The sequence below is a fragment of the Herpailurus yagouaroundi genome, unplaced genomic scaffold (genome assembly GCF_014898765.1).
Source record: "Herpailurus yagouaroundi ecotype Mexico unplaced genomic scaffold, PumYag 198, whole genome shotgun sequence".
NCBI lineage: Eukaryota > Metazoa > Chordata > Mammalia > Carnivora > Felidae > Herpailurus > Herpailurus yagouaroundi.
In genome coordinates, this window is record NW_024412429.1 from 5768444 (window position 1) to 5775758 (window position 7315).

At 42.2% G+C, this 7315-nt stretch overlaps 1 protein-coding gene across 1 annotated transcript in view; it reads right to left on the reverse strand.

The window, feature by feature from the left end:
- Window positions 1-7315, reverse strand: part of PACRG (parkin coregulated) — a 515648-nt gene that overhangs the window by 76145 nt on the left and 432188 nt on the right. The gene's annotated exons all lie outside the window — the stretch shown is intronic.

Sequence of the window (7315 nt, forward strand, 5' to 3'; positions counted from 1 at the left end):
CCTTCCTTCCTTCCTTCCTTCCTTCCTTCCTTCCTTCCTTCCTTCCTCCCCACTTCTACAGATATTTCAGGCTCATCTTGTACTTTCCCTTAGTCCTGGAATCCACCCTTTCTCCAAGAAAGATAGGTTCCTTTTTGCAGAAAATGGTATTTAGAAACCAAAATTTAGGTACTAGTTGTGTTCACTGCTTTTGGGGTGCCACTATTCCTAGCCTCTCAGTGGACAGAACTAGCTTAGCTGCATTTGCCTCCCTTCTTATCTCTGGTGAGTCATATCAATATGGCAGAAGGAATGTGCTAACAATTCCAGGTTCTAGGTTGGGCCTTCCTGCAGGGCAGGCAGTTCATCTTTGTGGCACTAGCTGCTGCCCCATCTGGACCCATCTTCTTGCAAATGCATATGAGAGTATGGGTGTAAAAGTGAACGTTTCTGAGAGCCTAGTGTTAAAGCATTGTGATTTGGGTCAGTATAAAGCTATTTGTGCTGCTGCCAACATAGCCCAATGCACATCCTGTGACAAGGCAGGTTGACAGTACCTGATCCTTCTTGAGGCCATGGGTAATGGCTTCTAGTTCTCTTGTTAGCCTCATGTTATGTATATATGGTGCACCTTCAATTTCTCACTCACTAGAAGAGAGCAGGAAATCATGTTTTTTGTATGTTAGATGCAAATTAGTATGAAATCATACATGGATTTTCATGATTTTTAATCCAACTGGCTATTTAAGGAGGAGTCAAGGTAAAGGATGCAAACACTTTTCCATTAGTTTGTCACTTCACGATACCATGCACTGTGGAGGCTGCTCTGTAGGGCTGCCCAGATCCCTTTCAGACCTGAAGGTCTCATTCCCAGGGCTAGAAAATAGGGCCCTTCCCTGGGGTTTGCCCTCCTCTTGATGTGGAAGTTCCTTGTTCAAAGTTACCCTATGCCTTGGGCAGTGCACACTGAACAATGTCCAGCTGTCCTTGGGCACAAAGACCCAGTCCCTGCCTCAGTGGAAGATCGCCTGGGACCTTGGTTCCACTTATACTGCAGTCCGGCCTCCCTTCTGGCCAGTCCTATTTCATTCTCTTATAGGTATTGTTTCTGCATGAAAATCTCCATCTCAGAGTCTATTTCTAGGAAATCTGACTCACACAGTCATTGCACACCTATTTTATTTTCCATCCACTGTTTAGAAAAACAATGCAATTAGAAAGGCACTGCCCTTACAACTGAGACCTCCCGGCCTATTTTCAGGCATCTGCCTCTCCCTAGACAGGTTTCTCTCAGTGTGAACCACCACAAGCCAAGGCCAGCAAAAAAACACTTCCCTCTACACACCTCTTCTGATCACCTCCCTTCCCTTTCCCTTGTTTAAAATCATGTGCTCCTACAACCCTTGGCTCCAACTTCTCTGCTTACAGTATGGACTTTTCCCTTGTGCTCTGCACGTGGAGTCATCTACCTCCCTCACCATACTGCAGGCTCTCTGAGGGCAGGGACCCTGTTTCATTTTTGCTCAAACTTGCCCTTGCCCAGCTCAGGTCCAGTACACTGCTCAGAACCCAGCTGGCATCCAGTCAATGCTTTCTCAGTGGAAGACACAATTTTCTTCTTGATATTTTAATTTGTTCTTTTTTAAGTGTATTTATTTGTTTTGAGAGAGACAGAGAGAGAGAGAGAGAGAGAGAGAGAGAGAGAGAGCAGGGGAGGGGGAGAGAGAGAGAGAAAGGGAAAAAATCCCAATCAGGCTCTGCACTGTCAGCCCAGAGTCTGATGTGGGGCTCTATCCCACGAACCATGAGATCATGACCTGAGCAGAAATCAAGAGTTCGATGCTTAACCAACTGAAACACCCAGGCGCCCTTTAATTTATTCTGGATATTCTTTTTTGTTACTTCTTTTTTCTTATGTGTGGTACATGCCTACCATATTTCTAATTTTTTTTTTAGTAAAAGTTATTTGGTAATTATTTAAGGTGATATGTCTATTTGTTAGGTCAAATAATCCCAGTGATACTATAGTCTTATTTATTTCCCATTCTGAGCTCAGTAATCATTAACTTTCTCTAAGGCATTCTGATATTACTTCAACTCTATGTGATTTTTCAAAAGTAACATTTTAAGTGCTATAGTCAATTCTCTTAATTACTTGTGATGCATGCAGTCTAGACCTAGTAATTTCATAGATGTTAACATTTATAAATGTTTCCTTATTCATCCGATGTCTGCAGAGCCTACATTATTTCTCAGTGGTTCAAATTTCTTAATTTTTCTTAATTTATTTCTGGTACAAACTGGGCAAATATCTCAGCTCTTTTAGGATTTCTACTGATTCTACCCTTTCCTCATTATTTATGGGCTTGCACGAAATGGTTCTTATGAAAGTGGTTTTCTGAACCATACTTTTGTCCACACATTCTTCTTATTGACAGCCACTGCAGTCTCCCACACCCTCACAGCACACTCAGTGAGGCAGCTGATGGTGATGGATCCTGGGGAACTTCCATTTCCAGAAGACTGGTCCTAAGAATTCCAATCTATTTCTTTTATAAACACATTAAGTACTGAAATATTCTTTGCAGTAGGTTAGTTTTCTTGACTTTTCAATGAATTCTGTATTCTATCATAAAAGTTCTAAAAATTACTTACCAGTTTATTGTTATAATTTGATCATTTCAATTAATTTATTTATTTATGGAATATGTTCCATTTGGTTTGTAGATTTGGTATCCTCTGCACTGAATTTGAACATGTCTGGGTCACGAGGATGCAGCCCATCTATATACTCACACCCTCAAGCAGATCTTAAGATCCCAGAGCTGTGCTTAGAAAATATTCTTCCATCCCTCGGGGCGCCTGGGTGGCTCAGTTGGTTAAGCGGCCGACTTCACCTCAGGTCATGATCTCGCGGTCCGTTGAGTTCGAGCCCCGCGTCGGGCTCTGTGCTGACCGCTCAGAGCCTGGAGCCTGTTTCGGATTCTGTGTCTCCCTCTCTCTGACCCTCCCCCATTCATGCTCTCTCTCTCTCGGTCTCAAAAATAAATAAACGTTAAAAAAAATATTCTTCCATCCCTTACCAGCCTGGCCGTGCAAGTTCCTAGGGCCTGGGGTCCTTGGCTCTTCTCTCCAATGCACTGAGCCTGGAGGTGGGGCCAGTAACAGGCACAGTCTTCCCTGCCATCAGTGTCTGAATAACACTGAAATCTGAGTTTTCTCCAAATCCCATGAAATGAAGTGTTTTTCCTGTACAGCACACACTGGCAAGGATATCACAGAGCTTTGCCTTTCTATGGAATCTTATTTATTTACTTCTTCTTGCTTATTTAAAACTGCTATTATTTTTAAATAGTTGCCTTGACTACAAGGGAACTTATAGCCTTCCTTTCCTGGTCATCAGATTGAAGCACAAGACTCTGGATTCTGTGTAAGACACACTGTGCATCCATGAGTCCTCAGCCCCGTGCTTGAGTCTTTAGCAATAAATGGCAATGTTACTAAAAGGATGATGTGTACATCATGGAGTCGCTGTGAGGACAGGAACCCACACGTGGATAGTTACCCTTACTGCCCACGCGGTTACCACTCCTTCAACTCCCTGATTTAGACCCTGGAGGTGAAGCAGTTTTCTGAGGATTCCTACCTTCAGGCTCCATCTTATTTGGGGAACACAAGAACAAGGAAACAAAGGTCCAAAGAACTAGGGAAACACAACTCTGAATAAAATGTGGGGAAGAAGAATATTTATTTTATGAGGTAATATTTACTTACAAGGTAATGAAATGCTTTCTAACAGATGAGGCAGACCAGCTCCATCGTTTTCTTATGGATTTTGCCTTCACAATACTGGCTTGTCATTAAGGCTTTTCCAATAGCAATCTGCAGATAGTAATGCTTGTTTTATTCTTGGACTATATCGTTTCCTCTTATTTTGTCTTGCGTCTAATGTGATGTTGTCAGAGCAAGGGAGCGAGTGGGTCAGGTCTCCCCCTCTGATGTCAGCCTGGCTCTGCCGCTCACCTGTTGACCTCTCCAAAGTCATAAGCCACCTCTAAGCCTAAATTTCTCTCTCAAAAATGGATAATGGCACCAAAAACCATAAAATACCTAGGAATAAACCTAACCAAAGAGGTGAAAAGTCTATACACTGAAAACTATAGAAAGCTTATGAAAGCAATTGAAGAAGACACACAAAAAAAATGGAAAAAGATTCCATGTTCCTGGATGGGAAGAACAAATATTGTTAAAATGTCAATACTACCCAAAGCAATCTATATATTCAGTGCAATCCCTATCAAAATAACACCAGCATTCTTCACAGAACTAGAACAAACAATCCTAAAATTTGTATGGAACCAGAAAAGACCCCAAATAGTCAAAACAATCTTGAAAAAGAAAACCAAAGCAAGAGGCATCACAATCCCAGACCTCAAGCTGTATTACAAAGCTGTAATAATGAAGACAGTATGGTACTGGCACAAAAACAGACACTCAGATCAATGGAACAGGGTAGAGAACCCAGAAATGGACCCATAAACGTATGGCCAACTAATCTTTGACAAAGCAGGAAAGAATCCCCAATGGAATAAAGACAGTTTCTTCAGCAAGTGGTGCTGGGAAAACTGGACAGCGACATGCAGAAGAATGAACCTGGACCACTTTCTTACACCATACACAAAAATAAACTCAAAATGGATGAAAGACCTCAATGTAAGACAGGAAGCCATCAAAATCCTCGAGGAGAAAGCAGACAAAAACCTCTTTGATCTTGGCCGCAGCAGCTTCTTACTCAACAGGTCTCCAGAGGCAAAGGAAACAAAAGCAAAAATGAACAATTGGGACCTTATCAAAATAAAAAGCTTCTGCATAGCAAAGAAAACAATCAGTAAAACTACAAGGCAACTGACAGAATGGGAGAAGACATTTGCAAACAACATATCAGATAAAGGCTTAGTATCCAAAATCTATAAAGAACTTACCAAACTCAACACCCAAAAAACAAATAATCCATTGAAGAAATGGGCAAAAGACATGAATAGACACTTCTCGAAAGAAGACATCCAGATAGCCAACTGACACATGAAAAAACGCTCCACATCATTCATCATCAGGGAAATGCAAATCAAAACCACGATGAGATACCACCTCACACCTGTCAGAATGGCTAACATTAACAACTCAGGCAACAGCAGATGTTGGCGAGGATGTGGAGAAAGAGGATCTCTTTTGCATTGGTGGGAATGCAAACTGGTACAGCCATTCTGGAAAACAGAATTTTTTTTCCCTAAAAAAATTAAAAATAGAACTACCCTATGACCCAGCAATTGCACTACTAGGTATTTATCCACGGGATACAGGTATGCTGTTTCAAAGGGGCACATGCACCTGGCCCAAGTTTATAGCAGCATTATCGACAATAGCCAAAGTATGGAAAGAGCCCAAATGTCTATCAAGGGATGAATGGATAAAGAAGATGTGGTATATATACACAATGGAGTATTACTCGGCAATCAAAAAGAATGAAATCTTGCCTTTTGCAACTACGTGGATGGAACCAGAGGGTATTATGCTAAGCAAAATTAGTCAGCCAGAGAAAGACAAATATCATATGACTTCATTCATATGAGGACTTTAAGACACAGAAAAGATGGAACACAAGGGAAGGGAAGCAAAAATAATATAAAAACAGGGAGGGGGACAAAACATAAAAGACTGTTAAATATGGAGAACAAACAGTGGTTACTGGATGGGTTGTGGGAGGGGGGATGGGCTAAATGGGTAAAGGGCATTAAGGAATGTACCCCTGAAATCATTGTTGGACTATATGCTAACTAACTTGGATGTAAGTTTAAAAAAAATAATTAATTAATTAAAATAAAAAAATGGGGATAATAATGAATCTGACTTTTTGGGGAAGATTGAGTAAAATAATCCAGGTAAGCCCTTAGGATGATAGTTGGCACTTGGTAAACACCCAGTATATTTTAACCATTATTAGGAATGACAATAATGGCATTCCAGATACTATTTGTAACATTTATATGCAATCATCAACATTTAACTTCTCTGGATATTCTGTTAAGAAATGTAATGAAAGAAAAGATAGGCAAATGTGTATCTCCAAATCGCACCTATGTTTGGAACTTTCAAAAACTGTCCTGTGGTTGTAAGTGCTGGCTGCAATTTCTGTATTTAAGTCAGGGTATGATATATTATAGATAATCTGTGGTACTCGGTGAGTTGCATAACCACCATCTTTTCCTACATTATTTCTGCTGCTTTAAAGCTGGGCTCTCAAGCTTACATTCCTCTCCTGTTCTGGAGTCTCCTGTGGTGGAGGGACGAGGGTGAATCATGAACCTCCACCTGGGTCCCACTCGTGCTAACTTAGCAGTGAGCCTGGGTGCCCTGGCACCAGGGCTGAGCACCGAGGACCACAACTCCTGGATAAAGGAGGTAATGTCCGAGAAAGCCCATAGAAAGTGCTCTCCAAACATAGGAGCTATGATGATAAAGACGAAGCCTTTCCTCTCCTTCCTGCGCGTCCCACCCAGTCCCCGGTACTGGCTCCGTCTGCGGCAGAAGATATGCGATTTGCTCTGCATATGTTTCGAGCTCTTTCTGTGCCCATCTCTCATCTAGATATCACTGCAGTGAAAAGACAGAATCCTTGACCAGAATAGGGCTCACCCTCTAGAGCAGGGGAGAGGTAATAAGCTAATAGTTGACAATGATTTGATTACGAAGAGTCATGTGAAGGAGAATAAAGCAAGGGAAGGGATAGAGTCCCTGGGAGGAAAGAAGAGCTGCTTTTCCATAGGATGGTCCGTAGAGGCCATTTGGGGATGGCTATTTGGACAGAGATCTGAACAATGGTGTGCACCTTGGGAAGGGCTGGGAGAAGGAGGATCCAGGCCAAAAGTCTAAATCATAATTAGCTTGAGTAGGAAATTACCTGGGTGTTTCTGAGGAGCAGGGAAAAGGCCAGCGTGTGTGGGATGCAGGGAGTGAGGCAGAGAGCAGTGGGGAGCAAGGCCGCACAGGCAGGCAGAGTTGGAGGCGCCCTTTGGGGATGCAGGTTTTATCTGAGAGCAACAAGAAGCCACGGGGAAGTATTCAAGCAAGGGAGTGGTGCCACGTGACTTATGTGTTAAAAATGTAACCCTGGAGGGGCTCCTGGGTGGCTCATTGGGTTAAGCATCTGACTCTTGATCTCAGCTCAGGTCTTGATCTTAGGGTTCAAGCCCCACATTGGGCTCCATGCTGGGCACGAAGCCTGCTTAAACAAAACAAAACAAAACAAAACAAAACAAAACAAAACAAAACAAAACAA